At 25.9% G+C, this 7496-nt stretch overlaps 1 long non-coding RNA gene across 2 annotated transcripts; it reads left to right on the forward strand.

Moving 5' to 3' along the window:
* Positions 1-2603: 2603 nt before the first annotated feature.
* Positions 2604-6854, forward strand: LOC112594797. Of its 2 annotated transcripts, XR_003114667.1 has the most exons (4): positions 2604-2890; positions 4055-4117; positions 4188-4370; positions 5974-6854. It is a non-coding gene; the product is annotated as an uncharacterized LOC112594797 (long non-coding RNA). The 2 variants fall into 2 exon arrangements; XR_003114668.1 differs by lacking the exons at positions 2604-2890; positions 4055-4117; positions 4188-4370 and adding an exon at positions 4378-4465.
* Positions 6855-7496: the final 642 nt, after the last annotated feature.

The following is a 7496-nucleotide window of genomic DNA, read 5'->3' on the forward strand; positions in this document are numbered from 1 at the left end:
TGAAGAAAATTAATTAAATTGAGCGACTATATATTTTAATGTCTTTAAATTTTTGCACATTTTGATACAATTTTTATTTGTAATTATTTAAAAACATTAGGGAACACAGTCACTTGGGAACGTTTAAAACTTCTGCGTTAAAGTTATAAGTATTGTAACCACAAATTCAAAATTTGAAAGCAACTTCTTCCTTAATTATTTACCCCTAAATAATGAAGGATCGATTGTTTCATTTAAAAATCAAAAATATTGTCACAATCGATTTTGAGATACTAGTTTCAACTGTACGGAAATTTGATCGATAAGATTTTACAAAATATTTAACATTAATTTATCAATAAAAACAATGTTCGTCACAATGATAATTACGATGTTCCTACCTATCAGCATAAACTTTTAAGACATTATTATTTAAATTACTGTTAAACATTAATATAATAAAATGTTAAATAATATGGATTTAACCTTATGTCTCACGATATAATATTCTCACCCACCAGACGTGTTTTTTAAAACATTATTTATACGTGTAGATATTTTATGTCGAATACTGGTTTCTTATTATTGTGTGCAGAATACCCATTAAAACTATAAGATAAGATGCTAAAAATATTTTTACAACACAAATCTTGTCCTTTTTTAAGACTAATTTATTTTTAATCGTACATGGTTCAACATATTTTTATATTATTGCGTAGGTACGCACATGAATAATGTAGAGGAGGCATTACATATTATAATTGTTTTAATTTTCTCGTCGTCGCTATTGCCCGAATGACTCGAACGATAGCATAATTTACCTGCTAATTCCGATAACCAATTTTGCTTAAAATATCACTTGTCAGTTGATCAATTATTTTGTGTATGGGTAGTTGATGACAATACTGGATACATTCAAGTCACGTTTGATTAGCGACTGCAAATACAAATTCAATGTGTTTCCGTATATTATCGTTTACTTATATCTAAAATGAATCCTTGCAATTCTCGTGCAGGGGTTTCGATCGATCGTAAAATATTACATAAAATATATTAAATGAAGCAAAAAATAGTGGTATGTACCTAATTAATCATCTAAAAAGGCACTATATGATGAAAATATGGCATCATAATACAATTTAGTTATTTAAATTATGAAATACGATTTTTAAATTACAATTATAACAATAAATTAAATCATAAACTTAATAAATTTAACTTTTTTATCAATTTTTAATTACTATTTTAGAATAATAGTTCCTAGTAATAGAAAATAAAAAATCGTGATTGATAGAGTTTGTACGATTTTAAATATCGTTGTTCTGTAATAATAATTTTTATTTATTACAATACTATAACTACACACTATTGTTTAACTTTTTTTTTTCAAATTTTTATTAATCCTACGAAATTAGATTAAAACTATTTTTCAATATTATAATAAATCTTTATTTTTGGTTCAATATTTTTAAAAATTATTAGAATTTTGGAAAGAATTGAATAATACAATATTATACCTCGTAATTTGAACGTAAAATGTTTTAAATGTATCTTTTACGTACAATATATTAAGATGGATTGTTAAGAAATGTCCCTTTCATAAAAAAAAACAAAATTATAGAAATTAAGTTCTTATTTTATTTTCGTTAAACAGATTGAATGAGTGAATAGCAATAAAATGATTCAATCTGTGAACTTATAAACATGAATAGTTAAGGACGTTAAGGTCCAGTACAGTCGTACACAATACACATCCAATCATTTTATGCTTTTTGTGTCAATCCGTCTTATGATGACTTTAAAAAAATAATTTTATTAAAATATTATTTAATGATATTTATATGATTGTATGTAAATTAAATAGGCATATTATTATGTATCTATATTTTATTTATTTATTTTTATTATCATTAAATTTTTACTATGTTTCGTAGTAAATAAGGTTAGGTTAACAGAAGTAATCACTTATTTAGTTTTGTTATCAAATTGATGAATGTGTCTACTGATAACTAAATTTTTTCAGAATTCATAAAGTATAAGCATACAAAAGTGATTATAGTTTATATTTAATTTTATTCGTGATATATGTATATACATACCTATAGTTTTTGTTAATATATAATATTTAGCACGCTAGAAGAATGGAACTCTTAGTTGTTTATTAAACATGTACATACCATAAATACATTTACAGATTATTAATAATCATAATAATTTATTCTAATTATTGTAATTCATAAAATTATTAATTGAATTTGTTACTTTATAATTTGAGTTACTCGTACTTGTTATGCCAGAGATTTGCACCATAAAGTACTATTATTAAAATGAAATATTTTATTTTTAAACTGAACACTTATTACACTTACCATCACAACAAATGTTTATGAATTGTGCCCGAAATGTTTTTCAAAATAAAATTATATAATATATTATTATAATATTATACTATATTGTACTGATGCTTTAGCGGGCGCATGCTGCGTTAAACACGTTTAAGAATAATTATCGTTATTTCGTATATCCCTGAGACTTGGAGCAATTAACGCAAAGCTAAACAACACTAAACGCTTTTGGCCACGATGCAATCTAACCCAGTGTTGTTGCAGTTTCACGTTGTCGGCTGTCGTCGACTGCAAGAAGGTAACAAGGTCGTGTTCATGTTTTCGAAGTTTTCCGTAAAGCATTATCATTTGGTGGTTATTTAGTGGTAGGTAATAGGTATATAAACGGTAGCTATTGTCATCTCTCCAAGCATATTCTATGTTTAGTCTCTTGCCACGGACAAACAAAATAGTACTATTCAAACAACAAAAATTGTATCATACATTTATACCTAACAATATAAGGCATTTTACACTTGTAAAAAACGCAACTATGAGAGAAGATATCAGCTATGAATTGTATCCAAGTAAGTAATTATTATTCACGTATATTACATAGGTATAAACAATGATTAATTAATTTCGCTTTTATATCGCTATATAGGTATGCATAATGCACATTACATAGAACAAAGTTATAAAAAGTTTCATATAAAAACTTCAAATTAATATTATCTTATTACTTAGGTATAAAAATATTCAAATTATGTTATTTGTTTTTACATTACTTTTTAAATTTTTAAACATTTCAAAAAAAAAATTTCACAATAAAATATAGTAAAAGTTAAATATTTATCTACAAAACTGTGGTTTTTAACCACTCAAGATATTGTGTAAAAAATATATTTTCAAAAACGTTATTAATCTTTGAAATAATGAATGTCCTACATTAAACAACGGTAAATAATGAAATGTTATTAAAAGGTGACATTTAAAAAAATACTTTTCGAAAAATATCTTGGTTCGATTATTATTGAAAAATTTACTGGAAATCAAATGTCGTGGTCAAATGCAGCGTATAAATTTAATATACGTTAAATGGCGCTTGAAGATGAGTGATAATAATTATTGTTACAAAACATACCATTTCCAAACGTGATTTTAGAGAAAAATGAACTATTTACAAGTTATAAAAAAACTTTATGATTTTTATGTTAAATTTATTCTCGGTATTTAAAAATGCGGTAAAACGCAATAAATCCAAATATTATTAGTTCAAAATGTATAGTTACAACTTGAACCACTTGAATCCACTTTAATGTGCAACGTTAAAATGCACATGTTTTTTACTATAAATATTGCAAACGAAATTAGAGTCATTACATAGTGTACTATTTCCAGTTGTTTTATAATGCTTAAATACATATTATTAATCTTTTGTATAATTATTATTAAGTTGTTTAATAAATTTAAACGTGTGAATTCATTTGAAAAACTAATTTATTACTTATGGTTGCCATATTATTATTATTCAAATATCTAGTGTTATGGTTGTTTGTATAGTAAATTGCGTCAAAAGTGATGATCACTGATCAGTGTTTTCATTTATTACACACTTATATTTATGTTAATTATTCAAATGTTGACTAATAAACCTTTTTGTTCTTGTTCTTATGATTTATGACTTAGTTAATATCATATTACTATAAAAATAAATAACTTGATATTATTACAATACATTTTTAAAATAGGTATATGGTGTATCGTCGTATCGAGTATCAAAACAATTTGAAGTAACCAATAATTGTTATTATGTAAGATTTTCAACAAAATTTTTAACAAGATTTAAAATAATGTAGTAGAATTCATCGAATTTTTTTTTAGTTTAAGCACATAAAAAAGTCTAATAAATACTAGTAATCGTAGTATAATGAAGCTTGGAAAATCATATACAATTGAGTAGAAAAGAAGTGGAAAGACTGCTGACTGCTATGCAAGGTTGAATATAAATACGAGGAGAATCATTATAATGTTTAGTGTCCGTTTAGTAGTCATACTACTTGCAAAGTAAGTGAATCTACTCTACTTACAATTAAATTCTTTAATATTTTTTTGATAATATTTATAACCAAAGCTTTCCAAGTACTGACTTATGGTTTTATGTAAGTATTTAAAATAATATAGTATATATTTATATATAATATTATGTACATTTATTTTTAAATAATGCTAACTGCAGGAAACTTAACATAGGAAAGATATGATAAAATATAATAAATTATATAGGTTTTAATTATTTTTTAATAGGTGCCTACAACATTTTTCTTTTAGTATTTTTTTAATTTGAGTTCTTTAAGTATTAACAATGGTTTTAATAAACTCATTATATTCATTTTTAGTTTTTATCAATTTTTTGTTATACGTTGTATCGCAAAGTTGTGATTCTGTTACAGAATTCATTAAAGATAATAAATTGTTTCTTTTAAATACGCCAGACTTGGTTGTATTTCTACCAACCAAATATAGTTATGTAAATCTTACGGATTCTGACTGGGAAAATGATTGTAATGGCTTTTTAGAAGTTTGTACTTCACAAAATGGGGTTCTATATAACGGTGAGGAATTAACATCACTATCAGAAACTAATTTAAAAATTAGCGATGATGAATTAACTGATGCCATTCATGCCAGTTTTCTTAAAAACAAAAAATTACACGAGCTACTAAGCGTTTTTCCTAATAGATATACAATGAGAACGCGATCCAAAAAAATTCAGGTATTTTCATTTCATTTTGGTGTTGAAATAGGCTATACAAATCCAAATTGTACCTATAATTCTCTTACCGAGTCATCGGAAATTGATGGATTGATTTGCAAAACTAATTTTATCTCCGGAATAAGATATAGTCTTCAATGTGATAATATTAAATTAAGATTGAGACCCATTGACGAAGATGGTAACCTTGAATTTGACTACAAGTGTAAGCCATAATGTCTTATTATTATTGCTTAATAATAATTTATGTGAATCAAACATTTAAACTACATTTCCTGATTTTTCCAGTGTCCACTTTCGATTTTATTCGTGATTTGTATTATTCCTAATGATAATATAAAAAGTAATCAGATATTTAACGACCAAACCATAAAAACTGTATTTCGCGTTATAATGGACTGCAGTATTAATACCAACTTTTTTCAGTTTTATCGAGTGTATATTATATAAGTAAATAGGTTTAAGAATCAGTGTGTCCACACGTTTATAGTTGCTTACTTTTATAGTTTAGTATAATTATTTAGGTATTATTTTATATCTTTGACCTTGCAGCGTTTTCAAACAGAACATTTCATGATAGTGCTATATGTGATTATTACTTTTAGTAACTGTATTAAATAGTAACTTAAACTTTTTTTAACCAACCACTGACATACCGACGCGTTTCCTGTAAGGTTTTTTTTTCATGGAAACTCGAAATCTGTGTGCAATAAAAATATTGACGTTTGAAGTCAGCGTTTCCTTATGTGAATAAAGTAGGTACTCAATCCTAACATAATACATATTATATAATGTATTGTCCAATTGATTAATTATTTTCTATATAAATATATTTGAGGGTTACCTATATGGGTGTGGTATACCGTATACATTGAGCATGAGTATTCGTTGTAGGTCGTGATGGTCGTCATGGAGTCATTTATTCTGTCATCTTTAAAAATCGGTGTCTCGTACACACTGTAACTTAGAGTCCTAGTCGGTCATTAATACTACAACGTGTGCGGAAAAATCTTAGTCCTAATTTGTTTTTAACCTTATTCTCAACACGCAAACTGAGTTCTACTTAAAAAATCAATGGACAATATCGACAAATTACAATCTTTCGCCTATATTCATCGTAAAATTGTAATTTTTTCGTAAAATAACTGTAGTAGACCCTTATCTTGCTACGAAGCCTTTAAGTTGTATATTTTTACATCCTCTGACCAGACTTCAAGTCTCTCACAGGACACAGACTCGTAGTACTTTCATTGAAAACCACGTTGTCTACGTCAAACTATTTTCGAATGTTGATGTCTCACTCTGCTATAACAACCGGCTAGACGATGACGATGGGCCCTTGGTGGGTCGGCACAATGCCGAAGAAAAATTTCATTCCACTACTAACAAAACGCCATCACCACCAGATGATGCAGCACCAGGAGCATTTTTCCAATAACTACCTCCTACCTGTGTAATCTACATGGTCATAAACACGTATATATATTATATTACTTTGTATAATAATTATAATATAATATTGACAGTTTCCTATCGGCTATCTCTCCTGAAATTCAATTTAAATCATTTTATTTACCTAAATCAACTCGTATTTTTATTTTATCTATAGATTGACAAAAAAATTAATATATCTGAATAATGAGTTAAAAGATGACGCGTTCGGTAACCCGCAGGTGGGGCCGCAGCGTCCAAACACTACACGCTGTGACGAGTTACGACTCTTACTTGTTTAAAATAAAAACAAAACGAACAAAGCAAAAAAAAAAAAAAACAAGTATTAAAATATGTATGTTTGTGCAATTATTACTGTGCAGAAACTCAGAAAAAAACAATATTAATAATATGATTATGACTATTAAAATGATATTTTATCCATATTCATCTTATATCCTTGATTTTACTGTCAATTATTATAATAAATATATTAAAAAAAAAAAAAAAGATGTATCATAAATATAATTACTGCAATAGCAGTAGTGTCCGTCAATGGGTTAAGAAACATATTTCCAGAAATATTTATACTTTTATATTATAATATGTTTGTTGTACTCTATTAATAATTTCATATAATCACCTATTTTAAAAATTGTTTTATTTTTATCAGTACCTAATATCCATTATTATAAATATTTATTTCCATGGTGACGCAGAGAATATTTTTAGATGTATATTATTTTAAATACTGTATATTTGTATTATACAAAAAACAAAAGGTTTTTTTACCCAAAATTGTAATATGTTTCCTCGAAAAATAGTTAATGATTATCCGTAATTTATTAAATTGTTAAATTTTTTTAAATAAATTAAATTATGTTATTAGTTATAACATTGTTATGACTCATTTGAGGCATAGGTACATTTTATATTATACAAATTATTTGATTACAATATTATTATTTTTCTATTCATTTTTAAAA

The sequence above is a fragment of the Melanaphis sacchari genome, unplaced genomic scaffold (assembly GCF_002803265.2).
Source record: "Melanaphis sacchari strain LSU unplaced genomic scaffold, SCAv2.0 Contig23_pilon_pilon, whole genome shotgun sequence".
In the NCBI taxonomy this organism is placed as follows: domain Eukaryota; kingdom Metazoa; phylum Arthropoda; class Insecta; order Hemiptera; family Aphididae; genus Melanaphis; species Melanaphis sacchari.